Source organism: Orcinus orca, chromosome 13 (genome assembly GCF_937001465.1).
Source record: "Orcinus orca chromosome 13, mOrcOrc1.1, whole genome shotgun sequence".
Taxonomy (NCBI): Eukaryota; Metazoa; Chordata; class Mammalia; order Artiodactyla; family Delphinidae; genus Orcinus; species Orcinus orca.
The window spans coordinates 47,161,076-47,182,370 of NC_064571.1; the positions used below are offsets into that span (position 1 = coordinate 47,161,076).

Below are 21,295 nucleotides of genomic sequence, written 5' to 3' on the forward strand. Positions count from 1 at the left end.
AACATAATGATAATACCATCATTATACCACCTTAAAAATGAATAATTTCTTAATATCAAATATCCAATCAGTATCTACATATTTTAATTGTTCTATAGCTTTTTTAATGGTTTGCTTAAATCCGGATCCAAAAATATCACTGTGATGTGAACTTTTTTTTCTTTAAAATTTTTTGGTTGAAGGTATTAGGTTATTTTCTTATAGAGTTTCCCACAGTTGAAATTTTGCTGATTGCATACCCATGCTGTCATTTAACATATCTTCTGTTTTCTCTTGTCTTAGTTATATATTCCTGTATAATAAGTTGCCTCAAATTTAGCAGCTTAAAATAATAATTAACTTTACCTCACACAGTTTCTGTGGGTAATGAATTCAAGAGTGGCTTGTTGAGTGGTTATGGCTAGGGGTCTATCATGAGATTGCATTCAAACTGTAAGCTGGGACTGCAGTGGAGGAATTAGTCTCCACCTGTTGAAGGGAGGAGTATCAAAGAATTTGTAGACATCTTTTTTTTTAATAGTTAAACTTCTAATTAATTATTTTATTGAAGTAAAGTTATTTATAATAATATATTCGCTTAAGGTGTACTACATAGTATTTTTATAGCTTATACAACATTTAAAGTTAATATAAAATATTGGCTGTATTCCCTGTGCTGTACAGTATATCATTGTAACTTACTTATTTTATACATAGTAGTTTGTACCTCTTTATCCCCTACCCCTATTGTGCCGTCCCCTGCTTCCCTCTTCCCACTGGTAACCATTAGTTTGTTCTCTGTATGTGTAAGTTTGTTTCTGTTATATTCATTCATTTATTTTTTAGATTCCACATATAAGTGATAGCATATAGTATTTGTCTGACTTATTTCTCTAGGAATAATACCCTCCAGGTCCATCAGTGTTGTTGCAAATGGCAAAATTTCATTCTTTTTTATGGCTGAGTAGTATTCCAGTCTGTGTGTGTGTGTGTGTGTGTGTGTGTGTGTGTGTGTGTGTGTGTGATCTTCTTTATCCATTCATCTGCTGATGGACACCTAGGCTGCTTCCATATCTTGGCTATTGTAAATAATGCTGAGCAGAACATCGGGGTGCATGTATCTTTTTGAATTAGTCTTTTCATTTTCTTTGGATATGTACCCAGGAGTGGAATTGCTTGATCATATGGTAGTTCTGTTTTCGTTCTTTTGAGCAATTTCCATACCATTTTCCGTCCTGGCTGAACCAGTTTACATTTCCTCCAGCAGGGTACTAGGATTCCCCTTTCTCCACATCCTCTCGAGCATTTGTTATTTGTGGTCATTTTGATGATAGCCATTCTGACAGGCATGAGGATATATCTTTATTGTAGTTTTGATTTACATTTCTCTCATGATTAGTGATGTTGAGTATCTTTTCATGTGCCTGTTGGCCATCTCTAAGTCTTCTTTGGAAAAATGTCTGTTCGGGTCTTCTGCCCATGTTTTATTTGAGTTGTTTGTTTTTTTGATATTGAGTTGTATGAGCTGTTTCATATTTTGGATTCTCACGTCTTGTCAGTCATATCATTTGCGAATAATTTCTCTCATTCAGTAGGTTGTCTTTTTGTTTTGTCAATGGTTTCCTTTAATTAGGTCCCAATTGTTTATTTTTTGCTTTTGTTTCCTATGCCTTAGGAGACAGATCCCCAAAAATATTGGTATGATGTATGCCAAAGAGTGTTCTGCCGACTTTTTCTTCTAGGAGTTTTATGGTTTTCGGTCTTACATTTGGTGTAGCCATGTTTTTCTTCACTACACTTATTTCTTATAAATTGGTAGTCAAATGTAGACAAGGATTGGCTACATAGTTTGCAGAGCCCAGTGCAAAATGAGAATATGGGGCCGTTGTTCAAATTTCAAGATGGGGACAGCAGAACATTAAACCAAAGATGGGGTCTTTCTGAGTACAGAGCCCTGGGTGATTGCACAGATGATGAAATCAACCCTGGATGTAGAGGCTTGATCAGATTCACATTTGATTCTCATACACTTTTTTTTCTCCTTACAGTACTACTTGATAGATGCTGAGTACTTTATCTCTCCTGGTGATGTTGGCAGCCATTGGTGATCATTAGCTAGATCTATTAATTAATTATAGATTTATTTATCTATTAGCCATAATACTTTCAAAAAGAGAACTTACCTTAAGTATTTGGTTACCCTGACATCTAATACATACAGGAAAAACAGTAAAACGCTTGGTTCATTTGGATAATGAATTGATTCTCTAATGTCTTTTATTTATTATTATTTTAAAGATTGATTTATTATTATTTATTTGTGGCTGTGTCGGGTCTTAGTTGCGGCATGCAGGATCTTTTGTTGTGGCTCATGGGCTCTTTGCTGGGGTGTGCAGACTTCTCTCTAGTTGTGGCATGCAGGTTTTCTCTCTCTAGTTCTGGTGCACAGGATTCAGGGCACGTGGGCTCTGTATTTTGCAGCATGCAGGCTCTCTAGTTGAGGCGAGTGAGCTCCGTAGTTGTGGAGCACGGGCTTAGTTGCCCCGTGGCATGTGGGATCTTAGTTCCCTGACCAGTGTCCCCTGCATTGGAAGGCAGATTCTTTAACACTTGACCACCAGGGAAGTCACTCTAATGTCTTTTAAAAATGATTGATAAGTTTTTTTTTTAATATTAACATAAACATGGATTTTTTTATGTATTGTAATCCATTGTAGTTATTACCCTTATTGATACTCATTGTCTCTCTCTTTTTTTTTTTTTTTTTTTTTTTTGTGGTACGCGGGCCTCTCCCGTTACGGAGCACAGGCTCCGGACGCGCAGGCTCAGCGGCCATGGCTCACGGACCTAGCCGCTCTGCGGCACATGGGATCTTCCCAGACCGGGGCAGGAACCCGTGTTCCCTGCATCGGCAGGCGGACTCTCAACCACTGCGCCACCAGGGAAGCCCCATTGTCTCATTTTAAACTAGCATTTAAGTAGTCTTTGGTTTTCTGATGGTAAGATATTCCAGGTTTATTGTGTATATTTCCTTCCTCAGACCCGAAATTAGCCATTTTTCTAAAGAGCTTTGTTTACTTTTTCAGAAGTGGTATTATATAGACTATAATACACATAGAGAGTAATCTTGGCATTAGCGCAGTTCATTTCTACTGGTTTGATCATTGTTTGTTCAGTGAACAGAGCTAAGAAGTAAGTATATGTTAATTCCATTCATCATATTCTGCAAATTGATACTTCAGATCTAGGACTACATTTTTAAAATTCAACTTCAGTGATCTTACATTTGTGTATTTCCTTTATTATATGCTGAAAATCCTACTTCTCAGTGATGCTAACTATAACACATTTGTTTTATACAAGAGTCACACACAGTAGTCTCACAATAACAATTTCTACATTACCATTAATAATATTAGTAAAAACGTTTAAAAATTTTCCTCCCTCAGTTCTTTTTGTATATTTAGGTATATATTTCACTAGGGTTATACAGTCAAGTTGCTATGTTTTAAAGTCACTTGAATGTACAGGATCATGTGTTTCATTTTCAGTCTTCTAAGGATTTTTAAATTTTAATTTTGCTTTATAATTATCAGAGTGTTTACATGATTCAAAGTTAGATGTTAAAAAAATATTCAGAGAAATCTGGCTTCTGTTCCCTGTTCATCCTATTTTCTCGCTCTCCGAAGGGAAGTTTTTTTTAATAGTTTTTTAAAGTTTGTTTTAAACATAAGCATATATATTTTCAAAGCCCGCCCTTAGATAAATAAAAGAATAGTGTATACGGTTTTCCTGTATCTTTTTCACTTAATGTATCCTGGAGATAATTCTATAAGAGTATATAGAGCTAGTCCTCGTTTCTCTTCACAGCAACCATGTTGATGTACCATGGTTTATTCAGCCTTTCCCCCTATTGACGGACATTTGGATTATTTCCAGTCTTTTGCTATTACAACGGGTGCTGCAGTGAACAGCTTCGTGCTCTTTGTATTTTTGCCTGTTTCACTTTGGAAGATTCCTAGAAGTGGAATTGCTGTGTCAAAAGGTAAATGCACATGCAAGTTTGCTAGATACTGCCAAATTCCCCTTCATAGGTAAGTAGTATATACCAGTAATGTATGAGACTGCCATTAGAGAAAGTTGTCAAACATTTGGGTATTTGCCAACCTCATAGGTTAGAAATATGTATCAGTATAGTTTCAGTTTGCATTTCTCTAATGGAACATCTTTTCATATTGATTGGAGGAATGGATCCAGTTTTTAAAATTTTTATTTTGGCTGCATTGGGTCTTCATTGCTACGCACCGGCTTTCTCTAGTTGCAGTGAGCAGGGGCTATTCTTCATTGCGGTGCTCGGGCTTCTCACTTCGGTGGCTTCTCTTGTTGTGGAGCATGGGCTCTAGGCACGTGGGCTTAACTAGTTGCAGCATGCGGGCTCAGTAGTTGTGGCTTGCGGGCTCTAGAGCGCAGGCTCAGTAGTTGTGGCGCACGGGCTTAGTTGCTTGGCAGCATGTGGGATCTTCCTGGACCAGGGCTCGAACCTGTGTCCCCTGCATTGGCAGGCGGATTCTTAACCACTGCGCCACGAGGGAAGTCCCTGGATCCAGTTTTAATGATTTCTGTAAAACTGTCAGGTTATTCTAACAACATTTATTAGAAAATTCATCTTTTCCCTATTTATTGAGATACTACTATTTTTTAAAACATCTTTATCGGAGTATAATTGCTTTACACTGTTATGCTAGTTGCTGCTGTATAACAAAGTGAATCCTCTATATGTATACATATATCCCCTCCCTCTTGTGTCTGCCTTCAACCATCCCTACCCCACCCCTCTAGGTGGGCACAAAGCATGAGCTGATCTCCCTGTGCTATGAGGCTGCTTCCCACTAGCTATCTGTTTTACATTTGGTGGTGTATATATGTCCATGCCACTCTCTCACTTGGTATCAGCTTACCCTTCCCTCTCCCCATGTCCTCAAGTCCATTCTCTATGTCTACGTCTTTATCCCTGTCCTGCCTCTAAGGTCTTGAGAACCTTTAGATTCCATATATATGTGTTAGCATACGGTATTTGTTTTACTCTTTCTGACTTACTTCACTCTGTATGACAGACGCTAGGTCCATCCACCTCGCTACAAATAACTCAATTTAGTTTCTTTTTATGGCTGAGTAATATTCCATTGTATATATACGTGCCACATCTTCTTTATCCATTCATCTGTTGATGTACACTTAGGTTGCTTCCATGTCCTGGCTATTGTAAACAGAGCTGCAGTGAACATTGTGGTACATGACTCTTTTTGAATTATGGTTGTCTCAGGGCATATGCCCAGTAGTGGAATTAGAGGGTCATATGGTAGTTCTATTTTGAGTTTTTTAAGGAACCTACATACAGTTTTCCATAGTGGGGTATCAGTTTACATTACCATTAACAGTGCAAGAGGGTACCCTTTTCCCTACACCCTCCCCAGCATTTATTGTTTGTAGATTTTTAAATGATGGCCATTCGGACTCGTGTGAGGTGATACCTCATTGTAGTTTTGATTTGCATTTCTCTAATGATTAGTGATGTTGAGCATCCTTTCATGTGTTTGTTAGCAATCTGTATATCTTCTTTGGAGAAATGTCTATTTAGGTCTTCTGCCCATTTTGAGATTGGGTTGTTTGATTTTTGGATATTGAGGTGCATGAGCTGCTTGTGTATTTTAGAGATTATTCCTTACTCAGTTGCTTTGTTTGCAAATATTTTCTCCCATTCAGAGGGTTGTCTTTTCATCTTTTTTATGGTTTCCTTTGCTGTACAAAAGCTTTTAAGTTTCCTTAGGTCCCATTTATTTATTTTTGTTTTTATTTCCCTTTCTCTAGGAAGTGGGTAAAAAAGGATCTTGCTGTGATTTATGTCATAGAGTGTTCTGCCTATGTTTTCCTCTAAGAGTTTTATAGTGTCTGGCCTTACATTTAGGTCTGCAATCAGTTTTGAGTTTATTTTTGTGTATGGTGTTAGGGAGTGTTCTAATTTTATTCTTTTTTTTTTTTTTTTTTTTTTGCGGTATGCGGGCCTCTCATCGTTGTGGCCTCTCCCGTCGCGGAGCACAGGCTCCGGACGCGCAGGCCCAGCGGCCACGGCCCACGGGCCCAGCCACTCCGCAGCACGTGGGATCCTCCCGGACCAGGGCACGAACCCGTGTCACCTGCATCGGCAGGCAGACTCCCAACCACTGCGCCACCAGGGAAGCCCTAATTTTATTCTTTTACATGTAGCTGTCCAGTTTTTCCAGCATCACTCATTGAAGAGGCTGTCTTTTCTCCATTGTATATTCTTGCCTGCTTTATCAAAGATAAGGTGACCATATGTGCGTGTGTTATCTCTGGGCTTTCTATCTTGTTCCGTTGATCTATATTTCTGGTTTTTTGCCAGTACCATACTGTTTTGATTACTCTAGCTTTGTAGTATAGTCTGAAGTCAGGGAGCCTGATTCCTCCAGTTCCGTTTCTCTTTCTCAAGATTGCTTTGGCTATTCGGGGTCTTTTGTGTTTCCATACAAATTGTGAAAGTTTTTGTTTGAGTTCTGTGAAAAATGCCATTGGTAGTTTGATAGGGATTACATTGAATCTGTAGATTGCTTTGGGTAGTATAGTCATTTTCACAATGTTGATTCTTCCAATCCAAAAACATGGTATATCTCTCCATTTGTATCATCTTTAATTTCTTTCATCAGTGTCTTATAGTTTTCTGCATACAGGTCTTTTGTCTCCTTAGGTAGGTTTATTCCTAGGTATTTTATTCTTTTTGTTGCAGTGGTAAATGGGAGTGTTTCCTTAAATTCTCGTTCAGATTTGTCATCATTAGAGTATAAGAATGCATGAGATTTCAATGCATTAATTTTGTATACTGCTACTTTACCAAATTCATTGATTAGCTGTAGTACTTTTCTGGTAGCATCTTTAGGATTCTCTATGTATAGTATCATGTCATCTGCAAACAATGACAGCTTTACTTCTCCTTTTCTGTTTGGAATTACTTTTATTTCTTTTTCGTCTCTGACTGCTGTGGCTAAAACTTCCAGAACTATGTTGAATAATAATGGTGAGAGTGGACAGCCTTGTGTTGTTCCTGATCTTAGTGGAAATGGTTTCAGTTTTTCACCATTGAGAATGAAGTTGGCTGTGAGTTTGTCATATATGACCTTTATTATGTTGAGGTAAGTTCCCTCTGTGCCTACTTTCTGGAGAGTTTTTATCTTAAATGGGTGTTGAATTTTGTCGAAAGCTTTCTCTGCATCTATTGAGATGATCATATGGTTTTTCTTCAATTTGTTAATATGCTTTATCACATTGATTGATTTGCATATACTGAAAAATCCTTGCATTCCTGGGATAAACCCCACTTGATCATGGTGTATGGTCCTTTTAATGTGCTGTTGGATTCTGTTTGCTAGTATTTCGTTGAGGATTCTTACATGTATGTGCATCAGTGATACTGGCCTGTAGTTTTCTTTCTTTGTGACATCTGTGCATGGTTTTGGTATCAGGGTGATGGTGGCCTCGTAGAATAAGTTTGAGAGTTTCCTCACTCTGCTATATTTTGGAAGAGTTTGAGAAGGATAGGTGTCAGCTCTTCTCTAAATGATTGATAGAATTCGCCTGTGAAGCCATCTGGTCCTGGGCTTTTTTTTGTTGGAAGATTTTTAATCACAGCCTCAATTTCAGTGCTTGTGATTGGTCTGTTTATATTTTAGATTTGTTCCTGGTTCAGTCTCGGAAGGTTGTGCTTTTCTAAGAATTTGTCCATTTCTTCCAGGTTGTCCATTCTATTGGCATTTAGTTGCTTGTAGGAATCTCTCATGATCCTTTGTATTTCTGCAGTGTCAGTTGTTACTTCTCCGTTTTCATTTCTAATTCTATTGATTTGAGTCTTCTCCCTTTTTTTCTTGATGAGTCTGGCTAATGGTTTATCAATTTTGTTTATCTTCTCAAAGAACCACCTTTTAGTTTTATTGATGTTTGCTATTGTTTATTTCTGTTTCATTTATTTCTGATCTGATCTTCATGATTTCTTTCCTTCTGCTAACTTCGGGATTTTTTTTGTTCTTCTTCCTCTAATTGCTTTAGATGTAAGGCTAGGTTTTTTATTTGAGATGTTTCTTGTTTCTTGAGGTAGGATTGTATTGCTATAAACGTCCCTCTTAAAGTGCTTTTGCTGCATCCCATATGTTTTGGGTTGTCATGGTTTCATTGTCATTTGTTTCTAGGTATTTTTTGATTTCCTCTTTGATTTCTATGGTAATCTCTTGGTTATTAAGTAGTGTATTGTTTAGCCTCCATGTGTTTGTATTTTTTACAGTTTTTTTCCTGTAATTGATATCTAGTTTCATAGCAGTGTAGTCAGAAAAGATACTTGATATGATTTCAATTTTTTTAATTTACCAAGGCTTGATTTGTGACCCAAGATATGATCTATTTTGGAGAGTGTTCCATGAGCACTTGAGAAGAAAGTGTATTCTGTTGTTTTTGGATGGATTGTTCTATAAATATCAATTATGTCCATCTTGTTTAATGTATCATTTAAAGCTTGTGTTTCCTTATTTATTTTCATTTTGGATGATCTGTCCATTGGTGAAAGTGGGATGTTAAAGTCCCCTACTATGATTGTGTTACTTTCGATTTCCCCTTTTATGGCTGTTAGCATTTGCCTTATGTGTTGAGGTGCTTCTATGTTGGGTGTATAAATATTTACAATTGTTATATCTTCATGTTGGATTGATCCCTTGATCATTATGTAGTGTTCTTCATTGTCTCTTGTAACAGTCTTTATTTTAAAGTCTGTTTTGTCTGATATGAGAATTGCTAGTCCAGCTTTGTTCTGATTTCCATTTGCATGGAATATCTTTTTCCACCTCCTCAGTTTCAGTCTGTATGTGTCCCTAGGTCTGAAGTGGGTCTCTTGTAGACAGCATATATACAGGTCCCATTTTTGTATCCATTCAGCCAGTCTATGGCTTTTGGTTGGAGCATTTAATCCATTTACATTTAAGGTAATTACCATTTCTTAATTGTTTTGGGTCTGTTACTGTAGGTCTTTTCCTTCTCTTGTGTTTCCTTCCTAGAGAAGTTCCTTTAGCATTTGTTGTAAAGCTGGTTTGGTAGTGCTGAATTCTCTTAGCTTTTGCTTGTCTGTATAGGTTTTAATTTCTCCTTCGAATCTGAATGAGATCCTAGCTTGGTAATCTTGGTTGTAGGTTTTCCCCTTTCATCACTTTAAATATGTCCTGCCACTTCCTTCTGGCTTTCAGAGTTTCTGTTGAAAGATCAGCTGTTAACCTTATGGGGATTCCCTTATATGTTATTTATTGCTTTTCCCTTGCTGCTTTTAATGTTTTTTATTTGTGTTTAATTTTCTTTTTTTTTTTTTTTGCGGTATACGGGCCTCTCACTGTTGTGGCCTCTCTCGTTGCGGAGCACAGACTCCGGACGCGCAGGCTCAGCAGCCATGGCTCACGGGCCTAGCCACTCCGCGGCATGTGGGATCTTCCCAGACTGGGGCACGAACCTGTGTCCCCTGCATCGGTAGGCGGGCTCTCAACCACTGCACCACCAGGGAAGCCCCCAGTTTTATTATTGAATAAACATTAAACCAGGATGTGATGTGTATTACAGGTAGTCCACTAAGAGACTGCAAAGACAGGAAGGAATTTCACTCCCTTACATAGCCAAGTAGATACTACCCACTCCATACATGTTCCAAGATAAACAATAGCTAGTCCTCAAGGAAGAGGACTCGATGGAGCCAGTTGTCACAAATCGTTCATCTTAACTTTATCTGGTAATTGGGGCCGACCATCAGTGTTAGCTTCTTGGCTTGATCCAGAGGAAAACAAACTTCATGTCTTTATGACAGGAAGTAGCTTTGCAAGTTGGAGAAGGTCCCCCAGTGGGGTTTGGCTCCGACCTTCCCATCTGACCTTCCCACAGAAACTGGGAGGGAGGGGTGCTACCTTCCTAGATACTTACCTTTCAAAGAGATGACTCCCAGGTCCTCTGAGAAAGACATTCCTGGGTCCTAGAGCTGACAAATGTCCTATCTAGTTTTCAAAAGGATTTATATGCATCACAGAAGGAGAAAGTACTTAACAATTATAAGTTTTCTAAAGTGAATGCTCTGAGAAAAATGAGGTAGGAGAAGTCTCTTCTATTATTTTCTACAGGAAGAATTCAGCCTCTTATTAAAAATTTTTTTTTCTTCTTACACTACTACTGACTCCAGTGAAAAATGCCAGCAGGCATTAGCCACAGGAGAACAGACCACACTAACCACAGGACAGCCTCCAAGAGGAGAAGCTGTGCCTTCTAGGCTCTAGCATATCTTGGTCCTCCATCAGGAGGGCATGACTGCCTGTGGACCTGTGAGCTGGACCCAGCCAGTTGGAGGCTCCTCACCCCTTCCTCGTTGGACTGTATGTTCTGCCCACCATTTCCATAGCTGAAGTTATTTCAAGTATGCAGCCTTCAGAGAGCAATGTGATGTTGAGACCACCTGGATTATACACGTGACTGAACCCACCTAAGGCCTTTATATATACCTTTAAGATTGCATCTCCTAAAGCAAAGGAAATAAAAGCAAAAATAAATAAATGGGACCTAATTAAACTGAAAAGCTTTCACAAAGCAAACCATTGACAAAATGAAAAGACAACCTACTGAATGGGAGAAAATATTTGCAAATAATATGACTGATAAGGGCTTAATATCCAACATATATAAACAGCTTATGCAACTCAACATCAAAAAAACAAACACCCAATTAAAAAATGGGCAGAAGAACTGAATAGACATTTTTCCAAAAAGGAAATGCAGGTGGCCAATGGGCACATGAAAAGATGCTCAACATCACTAATCATCAGGGAAATGCCAATCAAAACCACAATGAGATATCACCTCACACCTGTCAGAATGGCTATCATCAAACAGAACATAAATAACAAATGTTAGTGAGTATATGGAGAAAAGGGAACTCTAGTACACTGTTGGTGGGAAAGTAAATTGGTGCAGCACTGTGGAAAACAGTATGGAGGTTTCTCAAAACACTGAACGTAGAACTACAATATGACCCAGCAATTCCACTCCTGGGTATATATCCGAAAGAAACAAAAGCACCAATTCAAAAAGATAAATGCACCCCAATATTTATAGTAGCATTCTTTACAATAGCCAAGGTACGGAAGCAACCTAAGTGTCCATCAACAGATGAATGGATAAAGAAGATGTGGATATATATATATATACAATGGAATACTAAGCCGTAAAAAATAATAATATTTTGCTATTTGCAGCAACATGGATGGACTTGGAGGGCATTATGCTAAGTGAAATAAGTTAGCAAAAGACAAACACTGTATGACATCACTTACATGTGGAATCTAAAAAATACAACAAACTAGTGAATATAACAAAAAAGAAGCAGACTCACAGATACAGAGAACAAACTAGTGGTTACCAGTGGGGAAAGGGAAGGGGGGACAGGCAAGAGGTAGGGGATTAAGAGGTACAAACTACTAGGTATAAAATAAGCCATAAGTATATATTGTACAACATGGAGAATATAGCCAGTATTTTATAATAACTATAACTGGAGTAGAACCTTTAAAAATTGTGAATCACTATACTGTACACCCGTAACTCATAGAATATTGTATATCAACTACATTTCAATTAAAAAAATAGGAGAGAAAAAGATTTTGGCAGGCAGGTACAGAGATCTACTTGTCTTGTGGCACCTTGCTTGTAAGTTCCCTTGCTTATTAAACATGCCACCTACCAATCTGGAGAGGCCTGCCTCTTTCCACGGTCTTTCCTTGCCCTCTGCGTATAGGGACCAGTTCCAGATTTCACCAGGAAGCTCCCATGGTTTTGAATCAATAGCCTGGAGACGAATTAGCCAAGAAACTTGTTTAAACTGCAGATTCCTGAACTCTAAACTCCAGTCCCAACCCCAGAGAGTCTAAATCAGTCTGTTTAAAAAGGACTCAGGAATTTGAATATTTGGCAATCTCAGATCACACTTCAAAAAACCATAGCAAAACAAACAAAAAAATAGCAAAAAAAAACCATAGAGTGGACTGAGCTCTGGAGTCAGATGGATCTGTCTTTGAATCATTATTAGCTGAACAGTCTCAGGAAAGTTACTTCTCTGAGAATCAGTACTCTTATGTACAAGGACATTTGCTTGTCAGGTTGTGAGGATGACAAGAATGCATATAGAATGCCCCAGACAGTGCCTGGAATGTAGCATGTGCTTGATAAATAGTGGCTGCCATTCCAGTTATGATTGTGTAAGCCACTAACCGTAATGTTTAGAAATGGACCTCCAACATAACTTTATGAAAGTTTATGAAAGGCCACATAAACTCTGAGGTCTCTGTATGATTAACTGGTGAATCTGACCGCGTGAATGCATTTGATTGGACTTTTTTTTTTTCCTTTGGCAAGTAACAGAAATGAACTAGTATAAACAAGACAAAAGAAAATGAGCCACATTTATTATAAGGATACTGGCTGTTGTCTGGAATGCATGGATAGGAATTTAGTTGCTGAATACTTGGTAGATCTGGGAGGATGAGAGCCTGTGCTGGAGGTGCCTCCTTTCGTCTCGACTTGCTTTTGAGAAGCTGCTTCATTCTCCCTCCTCTCTGTAGACTGCTTCCTGCTTTGAATGTGAACCTGAGGCTTAGGATGCTGTGGGAGCCAGAAGTGACAAGCATGAAGATAAAGCCAAGGAGCGGAGGGCAGAGGAGGGAAAACAGAGAGCAGGCATCCCTGGCAGCCTGGTCCAGCTGCCGAACTGGCCCTGTACTGCCCCCGCTGGACTTCCTGTGTTGGGAGGGAAATAAACCCTCTGTTTAAGCCACCAAAAAGCAGGATTTTCTGCTACCTTTGGCTGAGCACTCGCCTTACTGGGATGGAGGTTTGGGTACTTAGAGTCTTGTCACAGTTATTCACAAATGGCCCTGGGACAGTTGTATTTGTTCTCCTCTGGCCACATGTTTCAGGGAAATTGTGCCAGATTCTAACTCGATTTGCTTGTAGTGTTTGACTGGAATCTCCAGGGGGCACGTGCAGTCTGGCCTCTGTTAACTGATTCTTTGTGTGGTATGCAGTCAGCTCCCAGAGGTGGGCCTACTTCTCCTCCCTGTCATGACCAAGAGGCAGCACAGAACTTTCACCAACAGCAGTATGTGTTTCTTAAACTGTGTCCTGTCCAGGGTCTCACTTCCTGGTGGGCTTCCCGAGACATCTGCCTAGTCTGGTTTCACTAAGGACTTAAAACCCTTCAGGGAACCATTTTCACCCTGTCTGGTTAGCTTTTCTGTTTTACGTAGCCTGGGGCACTGGTTGAGCCGAGGTAACCCAAACACTGCAGAGGAGGTGTACTGGGGAGATGACACTGGGTTTAGGTGTCCCACTGTTGTATTTATATCATTTGTTAAACACAAATTATTTCCATCCCACCTTGATGGTGGGTGTCATTTCTTGCATAGACAGTCATGTTCGCCTACTCACTGATGTCCTTGTCACCAATTTCCCCCTTCCCAAGCCATCCTGTTTACTATAACCAGGGTAGCCTTTCTGAAGGATCTGGCAGAGGAGCACTCAAATTCCTGGACATGGATTGGCTCACATTAGTAATAGGTAGGACTATGCCTGCCAATATGCTCCTTGGTCCTGTGTCCTGTCCCAGCTGGTGAGCTGAGCAGGAGGCTGCCTTCCCTGTTTGGGCGTAGCCACCTTACTGTTTCTCTTCCTCTGAAGTCTCTGCAGGGCTGTCAGTGTCACTTGGTCCCTACCTTGCTGGAAGAGACCTGGAAAGGCCAGCCCTGTGTTAAGCCTAAACTGTGTGCTTTAGCCCAGTTTAATAAAAATCTCTGCAGTGGAATGAGGAGCACAAGTCCAGCCCATACTAATCAAATGGGTCATGTTTCCCATTTTCTCTTGTCTCGTGGGAGTTTATCGCCATCAAGAACATCCCATGGAAGAGAATCCAAAACAGGATTCAGGTACCCTGAGTCCTCTAGTCAAGTAACAGTTACTAATACTCCAAAGCCCTTCTAAGCCTTACAGCTTATTATTATAACTAATATTACAAATTATTATTATGCCATCTTATTATTACCTTGATTCTCTCTGTCTAGAGAAGGGGTTACAAATCTAAATTTGTAGCCTTTGGAAGCCAGGCAGGTAACATGAATGAACAAAGCAAACCATCATGTGTCTCCCCCCTATCTCTTGTTCTTCTGTCTGTGACAGACACATGGGTTCAGAGAAACATTTCTCTCAACTACATGAAAAACAAGGTCAGGTTCAATGACAAATGGCAGCTGAGACTCATCTTGGTCTTGGAAAGACCGTAGGGAATTTCAGGGACTGTGGCAACTGAAAAGTGAGTGCTCTGTGTGGGGAAGCTGACTGCTACTCATATCCAACTGATCTAAGTCCATGTGGGTATACAGGCCTACTGTCACCAGCAGTTCTATATTAAAAAAAACCTCCAGATTTCAGATTTTTGGGGGGAAGGGAGAAATTCCTCAATTTTAAATATTATCTCAATGTTTTAAAAAACAAACAGTGTGTGGGTCAATTAAAAATGTCTGGGAGCCACCATATTTTGCCCTTTGGCTCAGAAGATGAAGCTCGGACCACTTTGCTTGACACATAAACTTCTTCATGAATCTACCTGTGCCACCTCTTGCTTCATTTCCTACCTCTCTCTAGACATTCTGTAGCCGCTCAGTGCTACATTTCGTACTTTCACCTTTTCTGGCCCCATGCTTTTGCATGTGCTGTTCGTTGGACTGTCCTTCCCTGGCTGATTAATTTTGTAAATAGTTCATTCTTACATATCCACATCAAAACCATCTCCTGTTTCAAGTCTTTTGTAACCTCCCTGCCACCTCCCAACCAGGCAGAGATACAGTGTCTCTTTTCTCTGGGTTTTCTGAGCAAAGTACACAGTCTTCTTACAGAACTTAACAGAATCTCTTGTAATGATCAGGTGCATGCTCGTCTTCCCTGCTCATCACTGAGGCTGTGCCTATGCGTCCCCAGCACTCAGCACGGTGTTTGGCCCAGGGTCAGTTCTCAGTGACTACTGTGTGAATAGATGAATAAACAAATTCACTATGCACTACACTTATGTTAGAGTTAATTTTCTTGCAAGATGCCTTCACATTTGTTGCAATAAAATATTTGTGCATGTGTGACATTAGTTATCACTTTACGGTGCCCACTTTCAATGGGTAAAACATAACTAACTTGTCTTAGGAGTATTTATATGTTGCTGACCTCTCAAGGTGGTACTACTCTTTTCCAAAGGAAGACATCTGAAGTGGTATCCTTACTCCGGAGCTAAAACATTAAAATTTAATGGAATAGCTTCATGCTTTGTTAAGAGCTTATCTGATCAAGAAGGGATAAGAAAGGGAGGAGGGATGATATGGGGACTTTTTTTTTTTTACACCATTCTTTCTCCAATGCTATGGCAGGATTAACAGGAGAGTTAAAACAAGGATGAATATGTATGCTGTATCCACTGACAAAGCAGTAAAAAGTAGTTAGCTGTGAAATTCCATTCGTATTTGTTTACTATTCTAAGTACACTTCCAACCCCTCCCTCTGGCCACCCATGCCACTTGACATTTTTCTCATCTGACAGCTTGGAGGTAGGAATTTTGTGAATGTCTCTCTTGGGGTTAGTTTTCAAAGAAAAGGAAAGCATGCTAAGTGCAATGGCTAAATTGTAAATTTCATCAAACTTGTAACTTAAATAAGACCCCAATAATAATAGGCTGAAATCTTGTCAGGCTGTGTTGGGTCTGCTTTGTTTTACATGGATTATGACAGTGGAACCACAAAACATAGCCTTTTGAGTGCTTTTACCCATTAGCTTCATCAAGTAATTGCCGTCTTGTAGTTATCAATAACAATGAAGCTTGACACCTTGGGAAGGAGAAGTGAATCTTTCCCCTTACAGATCTGGCAGGAAAGAAAAGTGCCTTGATGAATGTACTGCGGGCATATGAGTGTTCAGAGCCCAGAGAAAGGAAGTAAGATGAGTGCACAATGGAGTAGCTTTGACTTGCTTACATTAAGAACACTCGTTTCATTTCTCCATGGTCCTCTTGACTTGTTCAGCATCCAATAGGATCTCAGGAGGCTCCCTGCTGGTCATCTCTGCATGAGTATTCTTCAGAAAATGCTATTTCTTGAAAATGTAAATTAAAAAAAAAAAAAAACTGGTGGTAAGAGTGGGAAAACAAATAGCAAGAGATGGCTTCCTAACTCCAGTTTGTTTAAACAGAGGGAAAAATCACAAAGCAATGAGAAGGTACAGAAGAAAAAAATCCCATATATCTGAAACCAAGAATTTTTCCCCCAAATCATTTATTGTGAAAAATTTTGTGTTCTTGGTTGACCCTCATCTTGGAAAGGTCACAATTTTCTTGGGTTAGAAATATTTATTAGTATCTCTGGAATGAACAGTATGGAAATCTTTTGCTCTAAGAAAAGTTTCTGGTCAGTAAAAAAGAGTCAAATGTATATCTAGATTAACTTTACATCAAAAATGTTGACTTTGGCAGATTAAATTGCCAGATACATTTTCTCTTGTGTGAGATAAATTGTTGGGAGCTTTCTTGGTATTATTAAAATGTACATTTTTACTGTCGGTTCAGATTTACTGAGGGAAACATAAGAATTTGAGTTACCTCTTAAAATTAGTTTAGGCTGGTTTGGAAGGGACACATTTTGGAGAAAGGAGGTCATACTTAAAGCCATTTTAGTAGTTCTTATCTTTAGCTACACATATTATTCTTCAAGGCTGTGAAGGGTTATGGACAGTGGATGCATATGAGAATTCCCTGGGGAACTTTAAACTGTACTAATGCCCAGGCTTCCCCCAGATATTCAAATTTAATTGATCGTGATGGAGAAAATGGAAGGGGCATTCGAGTGTGTGTGTGTGTGTGTGTGTGTGTGTGTGTGTATCTGCATGTTTAACATTCCCCCAAGTGATTCTAATGTGTTCAGAGTTGAGAACCACTGGAATCATGAAGATGGGATGATCTGCTGTTATGGATTAAACTATGTTCCCTCAAAAGATTTGTGGAAGTCCTAATTCCTGGTATTTGTGAATATGATCTTGTTTGGAAATAGGGTCTTTACAGATGTAGTTTATATATATACGTATATATTTTATATATATATTTCATTGAAGTAGATTTACAATGTATTAATTTCTGCTATACAGCAAAGTGATTCAGTTTTATGTATACATATATATATTCTTTTCCATTATGGTTTATTAAATATAGTTTCCTGTGCTATACAGTAGGACCTTGTTGTTTATCCATTCAATATATGATAGTTGCATCTGCTACTCCCAAACTTCCAATCCATCCTTCCCCCACTCCCCCTCCCTCTTGGAAACCACAAGTCTGTTCTCTATATCTACGAGTCTGTTTCTGTTTCATAGATAAATTCATTTGTGTCATATTTTAGATTCGACACATAAGTGATATCATATAGTATTTGTCTTTTTCTGACTTGCTTCACTTATTATAATAATCTCTAGGTCCATCCATATTGCTGCAAATGGCCTTATTTCATTGTTTTTTATGGCTGAGTACTATTCTATTGTATATATGTACCACATCTTTTCTTTTTCTTTTTAACATCTTTATTGGAATATAATTGCTTTACACTGTTGTGTTAGTTTCTGTTGTATAACAAAGTGAATCAGCTATACATATACATATGTTCCCATACCCCCTCCCTCTTGCCTCTCCCTCCCACCCCTCTAGGTGGACACAAAGCACCAAGCTGATCTCCCTGTACTAAGTGGCTGCTTCCCCCTAGCTATCTATTTTACATGTGGTAGTGTATATATGTCCATGCCACTCTCTCACTTTGTCCCAGCTTACCCTTCCCCCTCCCCGTATCCTCAAGTCCATTCTCTATGTCTGCGTCTTTATTCCTGTCCTGCCCCTAGGTTCCTTAGAACCTTTTTTTTTTTTTTTTTTTTTAGATTCCACATATATATGTGTTAGCATACGGTATTTGTTTTTCTCTTTCTGACTTCACTCTGTATGACAGACTCTTGGTCCATCCACCTCACTACAAATAACTCAATTTCATTTCTTTTTATGGCTGAGTAATATTCCATTGTATATATGTGCCACATCTTCTTTATCATTTCATCTGTTGATGGACACTTATGTTGCTTCCATGTCCTGGCTATTGTAAACAGTGCTGCAATGAACATTGTGGTACATGACTCTTTTTGAATTATGGTTTTTTCAGGGTATATGCTCAGTAGTGGGATTGCTGAGTTGTATGGTAGTTCTATTTTTAGTTTTTTAAGGAACCTCCATACTGTTCTGCATAGTGGCTGTATCAATTTACATTCCCATGACCACATCTTTATCCATTCTTCAGATGTAATTATTAAGTTAAAATGAGGTCAGACTGGATTAGGGTTGGCCCTAAATCCAATATGACTGATTTCCTTATTAGAAGAGGAGAGCCACAAGGAGACATAGACACACAGGAAAGATGATCATGTGAAGACAGAGGCACAAACTGGAGTTATGCTGCCATAAACCAAGGAATACCAAGGATTTCCGGCCAACACCAGAAGCTAGAAGACACAAGAAAGGATTATTCCTTGTAGCCTTTGGAGGGAAGATTTCAAACTTCTGGCCTCCTCCACAACTGTGAGACAATACATTCCTGTCGTTTTAAGACACCTAGTTTGTGGTAATTTGTTATGGTAGCCCTAGGAAACCGGTATATCTGTTGCTCTCCATCATTTAGAAGTATGGCATGAACTTGTAGGAAAGATACTGAAAGGAGATTCATTTTAATAAGATTTGTTAGATCCTCAAAGAGATTCCAGAAAGAGATTTTGGGCTGTTGGCTATTAAAATAATGTGACCAACCATATCAGTTTTCCCAGGACTAAGGGAGTTTTGGGGACGTGGAACTTTCAGTGAGTGTGAAATTTAGGAAAGTCCCAGGAAATCCAGGACAAATTGTTCACCCCAGGATGGAGTCTTGTCAAAGCAGATTGTCAGAGAGTCCTGAATGACAGTAGCTAAATCAATGTGGTTCTCTAAATTTGGAAAGAACTTAAGTAAAAGTGTGTTAAAACGAATGGTTCTGAACTACTCTTGGCTTTGGCTTTTTATTGGATTTGTGTGTTGAAAGCCAAAATGTGGTTTTTAGAATTCTGAAACAGGAAGATTAGCAAATAATCAGATCTCTTTCACCCAATGAACCTGTTGTTTCCTGTCTATCATGGAAATCAGGAATCAGATATGGTTTCAGGGGAAGCCTGATGATATGAGTCTGGCCAGATGAACTCCTTTCAAGAAACACAAGGTCATCTCAGAGGAAGCAGGATTTCTATTCCATGACTGAGAAGTGATGGAAGCCAGGACCCAAGGTGACTGAGAGTACCTACCACTCAGGGAATCCTGGAGATGAGCCACTTCTTGTCAAGTCTCATCAGAGAGCCATTCTGATGCATTTTACTGCCTGATGACAAAACTGTTATGTCACAGGAGCCAAACCACCTGGTTGAGTTCTAAGATCCACTCTCCTCATATTGAATTTGGTTATGGGATGAGTCGTGTTACACTTGTGCTTCCTAGTGTCTGTCAGTCATGACAATACTCGTAAGAATGTGCTAGGTTGGAACTATGATTCTTGAACGAAAACAAATGACTGTGGTGTCTGTGGAAGAAAGGCTTCATCTTTGAAATAATAGGTCATTCATTCTCTCTGATGGAAAGTGCAAACTTTTCTTTAGTTAGCAAGTATTTTCTAAAAGCAAGTACCCCACGCATTTAGGAAGAAATTCTAATTAAATATCTGGTCCAATTGGATTGTTGCCAAGAGGCAAAAGGTTTGCTTTCAAGGACACTGAAATTTCAAGTGCTGCCTTGGGGGAAATAGTGATATCACGCTGCATATGCAGGAGTAGCTGTGGGGACCCAAATAGGACAAAATCCATCCTGTTTTTAACGTTCCATATTCCATATTTTTGTTGTTCAACGTGGACACTCACTGGAGAAGGTCATTTTGAAGAGCTATCACAGAGCATTTCATAGGCTCTTTGTAGAGACTAATATTTTTGGTTAAAAGTACTAAATTTGGTTAGGAGTGGGCGGAGGCATTCTTGGGGACCAATATTTGTCTTTATTCTTTGTGTGACTTTTCTATTCCTAGTCATCTTCTCCTTCTCAGATAAAATCAGAATAAAAGGATTGACTCAGCCCATTTATTTTCAGGATATTCTGAAAATTGACTAATAACTATAAAGCACTTTTCAATTTAAAAACAAAAAACATTATTAATAAAGAATAGTATTATTAGCTGGCAGCATGTAACCTTAAGGCTCCCAGCCACCGTGCTAGAAGCTGCACTGATATTTACAATCCTGCCAGTTGTTCTCTTTTCTGTAACGTGTATTCCAGATTATGAATCTCTTCCTCACATAACAGAGGCATCTTTATCTTGGTCCTTTTTGGCCACAGTGGTTTTGGCCACAGTGGTAAATGAGGATGTACTGACTGTCAGCCTGACACCTTCATTAACATTCTGCTGACCTCTGCTTCTAAGAAAGAATACCTGGTGCTATGTCAAAAGGCTACAGAATGTTTTTCAAAGCCGTTCCTTTTTCTGGGCAAGGGATGGTGGTAGAGACAATATTTATACCTTTGATTTTCTGATTTCCACGTCATAACCAAAGCTGCCAAAGTTACTGAGTTTTAGATTCCACTTGAACTTGGCTTTGTGCAGTGCAAGAAAACCTCTCTATTTAAAAACCACTGCCACAAAGTAATAGATAAGTCTCAGGCAGATAATCCTCCCCTAGCACACAACTTAATAAATAAACCATGCAACCCTCTGCATACCACACTGATTTTCCTAAGAAATCCGTTCTATTCAGTCTTTTAATTTCCCCAGTGTTCACAGTCATGCTGGCATTTTCAGCAGATAAGCCCACACACTTTTTCCTTAGGGAAAAAAAAAAAAAGTTTTGACTAAAACAAAATGTGTTCTGTGCTAAATCATTATTTTCAAGCAGTGCCTTTTGTTTTCTTGTTTTTCATATTATCAAAGGGATGAATCTTAATCCTGTGAAGAGCATGGCTGCTGATCATGCCAAAACTGGATCTGCCTTAATGTGAACAACTGCTTTCTCCCCCTAACACTGATGTCAGGCATTGAACACTGCCCAAGAGGATTTGGGAAACCC

General features: G+C 39.1%; 1 long non-coding RNA gene across 1 annotated transcript; it reads left to right on the plus strand.

The window, feature by feature from the left end:
- Positions 1–86: 86 nt before the first annotated feature.
- Positions 87–16,293, plus strand: LOC117199165 (uncharacterized). Its single transcript, XR_007470868.1, has 2 exons — positions 87–9,549; positions 12,675–16,293. It is a non-coding gene; the product is annotated as an uncharacterized LOC117199165 (long non-coding RNA).
- The last annotated feature ends 5,002 nt before the right edge of the window (positions 16,294–21,295 follow it).